At 49.4% G+C, this 13,817-nt stretch overlaps 1 protein-coding gene across 2 annotated transcripts in view; it reads left to right on the top strand.

Moving 5' to 3' along the window:
- The first annotated feature begins 4,721 nt into the window (after nucleotides 1–4,721).
- PKIG (cAMP-dependent protein kinase inhibitor gamma) overlaps nucleotides 4,722–13,817 on the top strand; it is a 103,874-nt gene continuing 94,778 nt past the window's right edge. For both annotated transcript variants that reach the window (XM_062204248.1, XM_062204251.1), the window contains exon 1: nucleotides 4,722–4,796. The gene's annotated coding sequence lies outside the window, so the exon portion shown is untranslated. The remainder of the gene's footprint in view (nucleotides 4,797–13,817) is intronic.

The following is a 13,817-nucleotide window of genomic DNA, read 5'->3' on the forward strand; positions in this document are numbered from 1 at the left end:
CCCAAACACGTCCCACCAGAAGCATCTCCCAGACACCATAATTAGGTCATGTCTCCATCCTTGATCCACTAACCATTAAGACATCAGAGGGCTGGCGCCGTGGCTCAACAGGCTAATCTTCCACTAGTGGCGCCAGCACACCGGGTTCTAGTTCCGGTCGGGGCATCGGATTCTGTCCCGGTTGCCCCTCTTCCAGGCCAGCTCTCTGCTGTGGCCCGGGAAGGCAGTGGAGGATGGCCCAAGTGCTTGGGCCCTGCACCTGTATGGGAGACCAGGAGGAAGCACCTGGCTCCTGGCTTCGGATCAGCGCGGTGCGCCGGCCGCAGCGTGGCAGCCATTGGAGGGTGAACCAACGGCAAAGGAAGACCTTTCTCTCTGTCCCTCTTTCTGTCTCTCACTGTCCACTCTGCCTGTAAAAAAAAAAAAAAAAAAAAAGACATCAGAGTTTAAACATGTTGTATGAGTTTTGGTGACACAAGTCCTGTTATGCCCATAACACCTCTCATTGGCAAAGCGGAGCAGAGCAGATCCTGCGATCGTCCACCTCATGCAGGGACCCCCACAATAGTTCTTCCAAGAAAGGGAACGTACTGTCCCCCAAGGCAGCTCCTCATCACGTGCACATGTTCTTACTCAAAACTTCTCCTTATATAGTATTTTTTTTAATTTTTAAAGTAATGAAGTTTCCTTTTTTATGATTTATTTATTTATTTGAAAGTCAGAGTTACACAGAGAGAAGGAGGGGCAGAGAGAGAGAGAGAGAGAGAGAGGTCTTCCATCCCATGGTTCACTCCCCAGATGGCCACGACGGCCAGAGCTGTGCTGCTCTGAAGCCAGGAACCAGGAGCTTTTTCCGGGTCTCCCACGCGGGTCAGGAGCCCAAGGACTTGGGCCATCTTCTACTGCTTTCCCAGGCCATAGCAGAGAGCTGGATTGGAAGTGGAGCCAGCGGGTCTCAAACCGGCACCCATATGGGATGCCAGTGCTTCAGACCAGGGTGTTAACCCACTGCACCACAGTGCTGGCCCCTCATATAGTATTTGAAAAGGTAATACATGAACTTTGTTTAAACAAAACCCTGAGCATATAGTAATTTGATCAATGCATATTGTATTCAGGTGTCAAAAAATCACAATGTACCTTCTGTTATGCACAATTGTTAGGTAGGAAGTCAGTTATGAGCTTATGTGTGTGTAACAGGCCTAAAGAGAAGACATCCATGTCCAGCATATGCATCTGCATCTCAAAGTCATCCCGATAATGTTTCAGGGGCAGCCTGGCCCTCGAATCCTGCCCTGCCCCCTTCTACCTGATAACCTGCCAGGTGGAGGTCCCCACCCCTTCTGCCTGACAAATCTTCCACAATCTCCCAGGTGCAGCCCAGTATCTACATCTCAAACACCCTGCTCTCTTCCTCCTGTCTGATAACATTTGCATCCATAAAGTCCTTGTTACATCCAAAAAGCCCTTTGTTACAAGAGGAGCAGAGGTGGGGAAGCCAGACCCATCTCCTTAAAAACCCCCGGCCTCAACAGGACTGCGCACTCAGCCCTCTGCCTTTCTGCTGAGTCGCCCGCATGGCCTGGTCAGGTGTAATCTCTCCACTCAACATGTAACCTCGCTCCTTGCCCCGCCCCCCCCCGCCCCCCAGTCTCTCAGGCTCTGTCTGGAGAGGTGCCCATCCGTCCTTACGGATGTCCCTTCCCTAATAAACCTTGCTATTTTACCTCCCACTACTCTCTGTCTCACGCCTGAATTCTTTCTTGCGCGAAGACAAGAACCCTGCAATTTCTCCGGTAACACAATTATCACATTAATCTAAAAAAAAAAAATAGGGAGTCAGTGATTTAGCCTAGTGGTGAATAACATCACAGGACCTGGATTCAGTTCTTGGCTCTGGCTCCGGACTGCAGCTTTCTGCTAATGCAAACCTTGGGAGGCAGCAGTGATCAGATTCCAACCACCCACATGGGAGACCTGGACTGAGTTCCTCCCAGCTGCCTTTGGTCCTGGCACAGCCCCGGCTGTTGTAAGTATGTAGGGAGTGATCCAGCAGATGAGAGCGTGCTCTCTCTTCCTCTCGCATAAATAAACACTTTTTAAAAATTAAAAACAGCATACAGTGAAGATGAAGTGTCCTTCTCGTCCCCCCCCATCCGTCTCCCAGATGACCTTGCAGAGTGTGTTTGTGCATATGCCAGCATTGTGTGTCTTCTCTGTCACTTCTTTTAAACGTGGTGGCATCCCAACCACATGGTGTTGCACATTGCTTTTTTATTCAGTTATTCATTCATGCAATAAATATTTACCAAGCTCTATGTGCCAGGCACTGTTGTGAATGATGAGAAAACAGCAGGGAACAAAACAAAGTGCCTGCCTTGGAGGAGCTTATGCTACAGTGCAAAGAGACAAGCCGTCAACAAGTGCAGAGCTGCCGGACACGGACACCAGCTGGGGGAGGAGCAAACAGTTTAGAGTAGCCAGGCAGGTCTTCTGGAACGCAGGACATTGGAATAGAGAACAAAGAAGTGAGGGTGCCGGACAAAAAGTTATCTGCAGAAGGAATGGCTGCAATACAGACCAACAAGAGCAAAAGCCCTGAGTTGGAAGCCGGCTTGACTTTGAAAGCACAAAGCCAGCGTGGCAGGAGCATGGACAAGCGAGATAACGTGGAGAGCGAGGTTGCAGGCAGTTCACTCAGGAAGCTGTTAACTGCGACAGCTCTGGATGTTATTCTAAATGTGATGGCTTTGAGCAGGGGGAAGGTGTAAAAATAAACAGGAACTTCGCCATGAAAGCAACGCTGAGCTTTCAAAACCAACTTGGGAGGTCCTTCAGGGAGCAGGACCTACGCACTGTGAACTGTGGTCCCTACCTGGAACAACCGGATAATAACACTGTGTCCGGAGACTCCAGATGCTTGTCACAAGGTGACTGGACTCTGGATGTATGGACAGTTTCCAGTAGGCAAATACATTCTTTATCTTCTGGTCATGCGAGCCCTGTCTTTCTCAAAAAGAATCCCATCAAAGGATTTTTACCTCTTAGTGATACACCAATACTGCTTGACAGGATCAGCTCCCACTTCCCCTGCCTTCCTCGCAACGCTCATTCCCAGCTATCTGAGTCTGTATCTCCCGACTTGCAATTCCTGAGACCTCCTCCCCTTTACAATTTTACAATTTCTGAGCTTGAGTTGATCAAGAAAGGATATGATCCTTTTCACATTTTTTTTTAATTTAATTTTATTTTTTTGACAGGCAGAGTGGACAGTGAGAGACAGAGAGAAAGGTCTTCCTTTGCCGTTGGTTCACCCTCCAATGGCCGCCGCGGCTGGCGCGCTGCGCCGGCGCACCGCTCTGATCTGATGGCAGGAGCCAGGTGCTTCTCCTGGTCTCCCATGGGGTGCAGGGCCCAAGCACTTGGGCCATCCTCCACTGCCCTCCCGGGCCACAGCAGAGAGCTGGCTTGGAAGAGGGGCAACCGGAATAGAATCCGGCGCCCTGACTGGGACTAGAACCTGGTGTGCCGGCGCCGCAAGGCGGAGGATTAGCCTAGTGAGCCACGGCGCCGACCCCTTTTCACATTTTAAAAGATCATTCTCGGGGCAGCCGCTGTGACTAGTAGGCTAAGCCTCCGCCTGTGACGCCACGCATCCCACATGGGCGCCGGTTTGTGTCCAGGCTGCTCCTCTTCCGATCCAGCTCTCTGCTTATGACCTGGGAAAGCAGTAGTCGATGGCCCAAGTGCTGGAGCTCCTGCACTCGCGTGGGAGACCTGGAAGAAGCTCCTGGCTCCTGGCTTCGGATCAGCGCAGCTCCGGCCGTCGTGGCCATTTGGGGAGGGAGCCAGGAGTGGAAGACCGTTCTCTCTGCCTCTCCCTCTCTCTCTGTAACTCTACTTCTCAAAAAAATATAATCTTAAAAGATAAATAAAAGATGATTCTGGCTGCTGGTTGGAGTACAGACTGGGCAGGGGTGGGGTAGGGCTGGGGACAGAATACTAACAAAGGCAGGACTGGTTGGGAGACTTGCTTTCCACCGCTGCACACCTTGCAGCCAGGTCTGTAGGGAGACCGCGTCCCTCTTAGTTCCGGCCACAGTCACCTACCTTGCGGCTGTATCGTAATTTACGCACTCAGTTCCCTGCTGGTGGACATCTAGGCTGTTCTCAACCCTGTTCCTTTTACAAACAACTAAGCAGCGCATCTCCTTTGTGCTCGGGTTCCACCTCCTATGCAGGACGTTCCACGAAGTCTATCTGCTGTTCACAGATCAAACCACTTCCCAAACTGAAATTATATTTGGTGATCTGATCCTCGCCCAGAGAAACACGTTTATTCACTCTGCCACATCAGCTCTTCAGAGATTGGGAGGGGGAGGAAACTCTAAATTAAAGGAGACTTTAATTACTCCCCGTCGAACAAGCCACCACCTGAAGCTCCTCAAACAGTCGCCATCGCGGGCTGTAAACCGAGGCACGGGCAGCCTCTGAGGCGGACTCTGGTCCCGCCATCCCCGCCCCCTCTCCACTCACCTGCCTAAGCGCCCGCCCGCAGACCCAGCCCGCAGCCCTCACCGCTTAGGACCGCGATCCCCACTTCCGCCCGCCCTGCGGCCGCGGAAGGCGACGCCGATCTCTCTGGTCCCATCCGAGCCGCCGTAGCGCCGGCGCCGCGGGAGTTCGGCCGCCCCGGTCGCCACGGCAACGGCTCCGCGGCTGGCGGCGGGTGCCGGGCGGCCCCGGGGAGGCGCTGCAGGCCGGCGGCCCCGGCGCGGCGAGGTGGCGAGAGGCAGGTGAGCAGCGGCTGAGCGGGCGCAGGGGGCGAGGGGCTGGGGCCGCCGGCTGCACCCCCGTCCCCGGGGCCTCGGCGGCCGCGCCGCGGGTGGCGCCCCCGGTACCCTTTGACCCCGCCCTACGTTTGGTCGGAGTGCGTTTCGGATGGTTTTACTGTTGTGTGTGGACGTTGGCCTCATTCGAAAGTCTCCCAAAGAGAGACGAGAGCGTTCTGACGGGGAGGGGGAGGCGGTGGTCGTGGAATCGCCCGAAACTGCCGCCGATGTCCGTGTGGGTGCGACCCCGCGGGGACCCGAGGGGACCGGCTGCTTCGTGCGCCGCCTCTCGCCCCTGCAGCGTGGGCAAACGGCCGCACCTGCTCGGTGCGCACGACGCCCTTGCAGGTGAGTTCTCAGCACCGGGCGGCTTTTTCTCTTCTCTGCTGCCACGAGGAACTTCGCTGGGCGTTTGTCGTGAGCCAGGGTCCGGGCTGCTGGCCACGGGTGGAAAGTGAGTGAGTAAGTGCGTGTCCTCAGGGCCGTGCGGGGGAGACCCTGTGGTCTGCGTGGGGTTCTGGGCGGGCGGCGGACAGTCGTGCACAGAGCAGTCACCCGCATTGCCAGAGAAGGTGCTGGCCGGGGAGAGGTGCCCGGTGTGGCGGTGGCGGGGTATGGCCGCAGCCCCGGGCAGGACGCGCGGGCTTCCTGGGCAGCTGTGAGCATTCAAGCCTTTGCTGTAGGGCAGACTCTGCGGGCTGGAAGTGGCCTGGCCGGCCGCCGTTCGAGAGTCCAGCAGATGGCCTTCCCGAAAGCGTGCGTGTCGAAGTTTTGAGGAGTTGGGACGTGATCTTGGAGGCAGAGAGAGGGAGGTGTGTTGCGTGTGCATTTGATTTGTATTTGTGGTTCTTGATCTCATCGCTCTTATCTGTTTTGCACTTAAAAGTGTTCACCTACGGCAGGGATGGGGAACGCACTGCTTTTTTTTTTGCCAAGGGCCACTTGAGTATAACATTCGCTGGCCACGTTTGGGGGCCACGCAAAATTGTCAGCTTAAGAATCAGCCTGCTGTGTAGATGTATGGGATTTCGAGTCTCTCCTGTGGTTGCCTTGACAGGGCCAGACCGAAAGAATTCGTGGGCCTTCTATGGCCTGTGGGCTGGGCATTCCACACCCCTGATTGACGGTGATGCCCCTACCACCACCACCACAATTGAGCATCTACTATGTGCCAGGCACTGTGATGATGGAGGTAGTGAGGGAAGAGTCCCCAGCCATCATAGGAAAGAATGCACCCAGCGTGATGACAGTGTGATAGGATTTGTGAAAGAAGGCGCAGGGTAAGGATGACCCCAGCCAGTCTGGGGCTTCAGGCAGGGTCTTGATAAAACTCCAGAGGGAGCAGTCTGAGTTAGCTGCTTTTGGAGCTGGGGCTGGAGGTGTCACGTTCCAGATGTTCAGAAGTACATTCACGGAGGGGGAAGCAGCCCACTGCAGCTGGAACTTAAAGATGAACACAGGCATCCAGACAGACAGGCAGATTAGGAAAAGTCCAGACCGCCCAGGACCACTGCACTGGATGGTCTTGGAAGAAGTCACTGAGGCCACACCAGGAAGAGGAAGCCAGAGATCTGGGAGTGAAGCCGGCAGGGCGCAGCGGCGAAGGCCAGAGGAGCTCCACTGAGGAAGATGAGCGTGTCGTTTGGATAAATAATGGTCGAGGCCACTTGGGACTGCACTGGGCCGATTTCGTGAAATGGTGGGGGGGGGGGGGGGGCGGAATCTAATCCCGGCCGCTTCCGAAGGTTCTGTGTAAATGCATCAGCGGGCTGAGTTAGGAGTGGGATGTGAGAAAGGTGCCGTGTAGGCAGCTCAGAGAAGTTCGGCTGTGAGTGGGGAGAGGGAGGGCTGGAGAGCTGTTGGGGAACAGGTGAAGCTGCTTTGAAGCTTGAGAGAGAGATTAAAGATGCTGGCAAAGAGCCAGTGGAGAGGATGGAGAGACACAGGAGAAAGCATTCCCGAGCAGGTGCGAGTGGATAAGCTCCCGGATCTGCTGGCTTCTAGATTTTGGAAAGGCGGGATGCAAGGTGGTCACCGACGTGAGCTCAGAAACCCATCAAGGAGAGATTACGCATGTGCAGTCACGTTTCCATTATCGCCAGACAGCAGGCGTCTGTGGAGCTAGTGTGGTGCCAAGCTCATTTTGTACACTAATCTCAATGAATAATACGCTATTTATAACAACCCTGCGAGGTGGGTTCTGTCATGAGTCCCCACTCTGTGGACGAGGAAGCCGAGGGCAAAGGCCCATCCTAGATGACACAGTGTTTGGATCCTGGTCTGCCTGGGCCTAGAGCTCTGACTTTTTTTTTTTTTTTTTTTTTTAAGATTTATTTATTTATTTGAAAGAGTTACAGAGAGAAAGGGAGACACACACACACACACACAGAGAGAGAGAGAGAGAGAGAGAGAGAGAGAGAGAGAGAGAGAGACAGACAGACACTGAGAGATTTTCTATCCGATGATTCACTCCCCAGATGGCTACAAAGCTGGGTCTGGGCCAGGCCAAAGCTAGAAGCCAAGAGCTTCTTCCAGGTCTCTCACACAGGTGGCAGGGGCCCAAGGACTTCGGCCATCTTCCACTGTTTTTCACAAGCCATTAGCAGGGAGCTGGATTGGAAGTGGAGCAGCTGGGACAGAAACCAGCACCCATACGGGATGTGGGAGGCAGCTTTACCCCCATGCCGCAATGATGGCACCGCACTGCCCACCTCCCACCTGCCCCAAGCCAGCTCTCACACTATGTGGCCAGGCTGGGCACATCTATTTTTGTTTCTAAGTATTTATTTTTTTCCCAAGTATTTTTTCTAAGTATTCATTTATTACCACCAGTGACCATTTGGGGAGTGAAGCAGCAGATAGAAAATCTCTGTGTGTCTCTTCCTCTCTCTGTATAACTCTGCCTTTCAAATAAAATAAATTAGAAAAAGAAAAAAGAAAAGCAGGTTGGGGTGGGAGGACAGGGTGGGTATGAGGGTAAAGAGAAGGTAGTTTTCCATGGGAAAACTCAGAGTATTCATTCCAGAAATGGGCAGGTAAAAAGCAGGTGTCTGTCGTAAGACATAATGAGAAAGTATACAGAGATATTGGCTGATGCTTTAGGTTATTGAAAAACTGAAAATAGCCTGGCTAAATTATGGCATGGTCATGTGATAGGAATTATCAGACATTTAAAACCACTAAGTAGCAGCTATATTTATTAGAAAGATGCTTGAATCATACAGTTAGATATAAAAAGCTGTTTGCAGTGTTATTTGGTTTTGTTTTTAAAGTAGTCTCTCATCTGTATGCCATGTTTTTAAAATTTTCTTAATTCTTTCTCTCTCTCTCTCTCCTTTTCAAACAGAAGGAAAGAGAGAGAGAGAGAGAGCTATTTTCCATTTGCTGGTTCACAGACCAGATGCCTGAAACAGCCAGAGCAGGGACCCAAGTACTTGAGCCGTCACTTGCTGCCTGCCTGGGTTCACTCGAGCAGGAAGCTGGATCAGAAGCAGGGGAGCCAGGACTTGAGCCAGGCACTCCCGTGTCAGACATAAGCGCCCTCAGCAGCAGCTTTGCTTGCTGCGCCCAACACCTACCTCTGCTTTTTTAAAGTGTGTACATACATTTCTGTATGGAAAATGTGTTTAAGTATTATTTCTTTAAATTTTTAAATGTGGTAAAGTTTGAAGGAACTTCAAAAATTTGTGGAAAATTGGGACTAAAAGATGTTTTGGTGCAAACATGTTGAAATCCTTGCATTCGAGATGTCTTCCAAAAGTTCACGGTAGATGTGTATTATGAAAAAATTATACAAACATTCATCATCTCCACTATTTGTAAGTGTGCAGTTCTGTAGTCTGCTCACATTGCTGTGCAACAGTCTGCAGAACTTTTTCATCTCGAGAGATTTTGAACTCTGTTTAACAAACAGATTCCCACTTCCCTACCCCTCCAGAGCCTGGCAACCACCTTCTACACTCTCTTGCTCTGAGCCCAAGTATTTTAGACCCCTCGTGTAAGTGGAATCGTGCAGTATTTGTCTCCTGTGGCCGCTGATTTCACTGAGAACAGCGTCCTCAAGGGTGAATAATATTCCATTTCATGTTGGTAGCACCTTTTGTGAATCCCTTCATTGTTGACGGCATTCGGGTTGCTTCCGGCTTCTGGCTACTGTGAATAATGCTACCGTGAAACATGAGTGTGCCAGAAAGGCGAGCTCTTTATGTGTGTACTGTGAGGTCGTGGGGAAATGTTTATTCCTTTACCCATTGCCTTATTTTTTATGGGCATGGATTTCTTTTCTATGTGTGTGTGAACATACATAGTTTTCATAATCAGAAAAAGCAATCAGAATATATCTTATTTAGGAGGCCGGGGAGTGAAGGTAAGAAAAGGCAGTGGCAGCAGGAATGGAACAGAGGGCAGATCTGAGAGACGATTCAGAAACAACTGGACTGGTACTTGGGGTAAAGGGGGTGATGAAGCCTGGAGCGGTGAGGGGTGTCCCCTTGCAGGACTGGGACAGCATTGGAGAGCCCTCTGCATCTTGGCTCAGCAGTGAGCTTTTCCCAGGAGGTAGAAAGAAGCCATTGAAAGGAAATAACTTAATCATATTTGCATATGGAAAGATTACTCAGGTTCCCTCCAACCCATTCTACAAGCTGAAGCCAGACAGTACCCAATACCTCCATGGGTTACTTAGACGTGAACCTCTGATAATTCCCTTTTGAGATGAAACACTATTGCTGGCCGATGCCACGGCTCACTAGGCTATCCTCCGCCTGTGGCGCTGGCACACCGGGTTCTAGTCCTCTTCCAGGCCAGCTCTCTGCTGTGGCCCGGGAGTGCAGTGGAGGATGGCCTAAGTCCTTGGGCCCTGCACCCCATGGGAGACCAGGAGAAGCACCTGGCTCCTGGCTTCAGATCAGCGCGATGCGCTGGCCGCAGCGTGGCAGCCATTGGAGGGTGAACCAACGGCAAAAAGGAAGACCTTTCTCCCTGTCTCTCTATCCACTCTGCCTGTAAAAAAAAAAAAAAAAAAAAAAAAAAAAAAAAACCTATTGCTGAAAGATGCATATTGACTCTTCTAAAGCACCTAGAATATTTTGAGCGTCTTAATTTAGATTACAGCAATGCCCATTGTGTTCAGTTTCATCTCAACAAGAGATTCCTGTAAATTTACTTTCTACCTTTAGGAGGGGGAGTATGAATAATTGGAAAAATAAACAAATATAAACAACATATCTTTGAGAACTTCAATTTATTGAAAGTACCGTTGATACTTTCCTTTTGAGAGAAAGGAGCTGATAGAAAATACAATGTCACAATAAGGAATTATTACAGAAAAAAATTATTGGGCTCTGAATGAATGCAGCCCATCACCCTTATCTAATCCCTTAAACCTGTAATCTCTCTCTGCTTCCCTAGTGTTACAGAGTGGGGGAGCTAAAGATTGTGCTTTGTAGTTTATAACAGCTACGTCTCCAAAAGATATAAATCTGTGATCTCATTTCAGTCCTCCCAACAATTTGATGACATAGAGATTTTCAGATTAAGATTATTAAAAATCCGAGCATTCAAGAGACTCCTTCCAGATCCTAAATCTAGTATGTCCTAGAGTTTGAATCCAGGCTTTATTTTCTTTCTTTCTTTCTTTTTTTTTTTCTTTTTTTTTTTTTTTAATTTGACAGGTAGGGTTATAGACAGTGAGAGAGAGACAGAGAGAAAGGTCTTCCTTCCGATGGTTCACCCCCCAAATGGCCGCCACAGCCAGAGCTGCACCGATCCAAAGCCAGGAGCCAGGTGCTTCCTCCTGGTCTCCCATGCAGGTGCAGGGGCCCAAGCACTTGGGCCATCCTCCACTGCCCTCCCAGGCCACAGCAGAGAGCTGGACTGGAAGAGGAGCAACAGGGACTAGAACCCGGCACCCATATGGGATGCCGGTGCTGCAGGTAGAAGATTAACCAAGTGAGCCATGGCGCCAGCCCCTTATTTTATTCTTATACTAGCCTTTTGTTAGATAAAATTATAAACATGCAAAGTGGGAAGATAATACAGAAATACCTATATGCTCATTCCCCAGGTTTAAGTTTATCAGCATATGGTCAGTTTTATTTAATCTGTACTCTACTCTCTCCTGCCTTAGATTGTTAATTATTAGTTAGCAAGCCCTAAACATGTCACCCATAAATACTTCAGTATGCATGCATATTTAAGAGGAAAAGAGTTTGTCTCCTTCGTTTCACAGTATCATTGTGATTCCTAAGAAGTGAATAGTAGCAATTCCTGAATATTACCTTATATCCATTTGGCATTCGCATTCCTTAACAATTTCATAATTTTTAAGAAAGATTTATTTATTTACTTGAAAGTCAGAGTTACACACAGAGAGAAGGAGAGGCAGAGAGAGAGAGAGAGAGAGAGAGGTCTTCCATCTGCTGCTTCGCTCCCCAATTGGCTGCAACAGCCAGAGCTGCGCCTGTCAGGAGCCAGGAGCTTCTTTGGGGTCTCTCATGCAGGTACAGGGGCCCAAGGACTTGGGCCATCTTCCACCACTTTCCTAGGCCATAGCAGAGAGCTGGATCGGAAGTGGAGCTGCTGGGACTCGAACCGGCACTCATGGAATGCCTGCACTGCAGGTGGTGGCTTTACCTGCTTTGCCACAGCACCAGCCCCCATAATTTTTTTAATAGTTGGTTTGTTTGAATTAGGATTCAAGCAAAATCTCTGTTACATATGATTGGTGATCTCTTGAGTCTCTTATTCAATAGAAACTTTTCCTCTTCCACACCTCCCTTGCTATTTATTTGTTGAAAAAAATTAGGTCATTTGCCCTTACAGCTTTTCACATTGCAGATGTGACAGTTGTATACCTTTAATGTGTTCCTCTGTTCTCTCCTTTAAAAAAAAAAATTATTTACTTGAAAAGCAAAGCAACACAGAGAGATCTTCCATTTTCTGGTTCACTCCCCAATTGACCACAGTTGGGCTGGGCAAGGCTGAAACCTAGAGCCAGGAGCTCCATCTGGATCTCCCACATGGGTGGCAGGGTCCCAAGTGTTTGGGCCATCATCTACTGCTTCTTTTATTTTTTAGCCATTATACTTTACGGGTGGTTCTGTACACTTCCTGTTACGTCACGTCAGAAGGCAGTTGGGTCTTGTTACTCTTTGTGTGATACTGTGATTGATCATTGAGGTCTTCTTAGAACGCTTAGCATGATTCAGCCTTTATAAACTTCTCTTCAGTCTTTTACAGAATGGCTTTAGCTGCTATTGATGATTATTGCCTAGATCTATTCCTTCATTAAGAGTTAAAAAGTGAATCCAGGTCTTCTGATGCCAAGTCATGTTGAATCCCACTGTCACCTAATGAACGGAGTCCTTTACATACTGTTATGTACTCTCCATTCTGGTCAGTGGAGAGAAATCCTTCAATGAGGAGCTCGTCTGTTAAAAAGGAACCAGAACTGTAGCTTTGTCCAACACTGGCTGCTTTCCTGGGTTGGTCTTGGGTAATTGCAGAAGCACTCAATGAAAGGGTTGCCTGTGTCGATGTTTTTCAAGCTGTTGGGTATTGCACACTAGTAGGTTGAGGAATCATTTGTGGGAGGGGTTCCAGTATTTTTTAAAATAAAAGAACAGCAACAAAAAAATCAGAGTACATGTGAGCTTTGAGAGTACAAATAAGCTTTATTTTTTAAAATTTTTGTTTTTTTCTGCTATATTTATGTCTGAGACAATATGTAAAGTATACTTCATACAATATATGAAATAATTTTAAGATTTTTTTTTTATTTGAGAGGTAGAATTACAGACAGAGGGAGAGAGAAACAGAGAGAGGCCTTCCATCTGCTGGTTCACTCCCCAGACATCTGCAACAGACAGAGCTGGGCTGATCCAAAGCCACGCAGCACTTGGGCCATCTTCTACTGCTTTCACAGGCCATAGCAGAGAGCTGGATTGGAAGAGGAGCAGCCAGGATCGTGAACTGGCGCCCTTGTGGGATGGCAGTGCCCCAGGTGGAGGCTTAGCCCACACCGCCCCAGTGCTAGCCCCTATATGAAATAATTTTATACACGAAGCAGGGTTTTATGGTTTGGTTTTCCATTTGAGGCATGTCAGCATTCAGAGTTTTAGATTTTGGAACGTGTTGGAGTTTGCTTTTTCAGATGAGGGATGGTCAACCTGTAACTGGTTGGGAGGGGGAAAGATGTTAGGGCTGGGCAGGAATGAGTAGGTGGAGAAACAGACTCAGCCCTTGGCCGGCGGCTGGGGCGTGGGACTCCGGTGGAGGGAAAGCAGAGCTCCCGTTCACAGGGCGGTAACCAGAGTGGCCCTAGTACTGCTCCCGTCCTAACCAGGGCGCTTTAAGACGTGAGCAGGTCAGGTATTTAGTGGCGCCAGTGGCAGGAATGAGGGACTAGGGAATACTGGTTTTGGACTACAGAGCAAGTTAACATTTTAAAGCTGTAGAAGTTAGAGTTTGGAGAAGGTGAATTGCTCAGAATCAGCCGGTAAGTGAGGAAGTCAAATTTCAAATCTTTACCATATCCTGAAAATATTCTGAATGTTCTGTTATGAATGAGTTCCTTAATTTTTAAAGACTTATTTATTTGAAAGAGTTACACAGAGAGAGGAGAGGAAGAGGGAGAGAGAGAGAACCATCCACTGGTTCACTCCCCAAATGGCTGCAATGAGTGGACTGGGCCGATCCAAAGCCAGGAGCCAGGAGTTCTTCCGGGTCTCCCACAGGGGTGCAGGGACCCAAGGACTTGGGCCATCTTCCACTGTTTTCCCAGGCCATAGCAGAGACCTGGATTGGAAGTGGAGCCACCGGGACTTCAACTGGCGCCCATATGGGATGCCAACACAGCAGGTGGCGGCTTTACCTGCTAAGTCACAGTGCTGGCCTCCATTTTAATTTTTATCAAAGCAATAAAACTTAAAATTCTGTGCTCTAACATTCTCTTTTTGGGGATCTCTACTGCCTGCAGAATACCAG

Source organism: Lepus europaeus, chromosome 10 (genome assembly GCF_033115175.1).
Source record: "Lepus europaeus isolate LE1 chromosome 10, mLepTim1.pri, whole genome shotgun sequence".
NCBI lineage: Eukaryota > Metazoa > Chordata > Mammalia > Lagomorpha > Leporidae > Lepus > Lepus europaeus.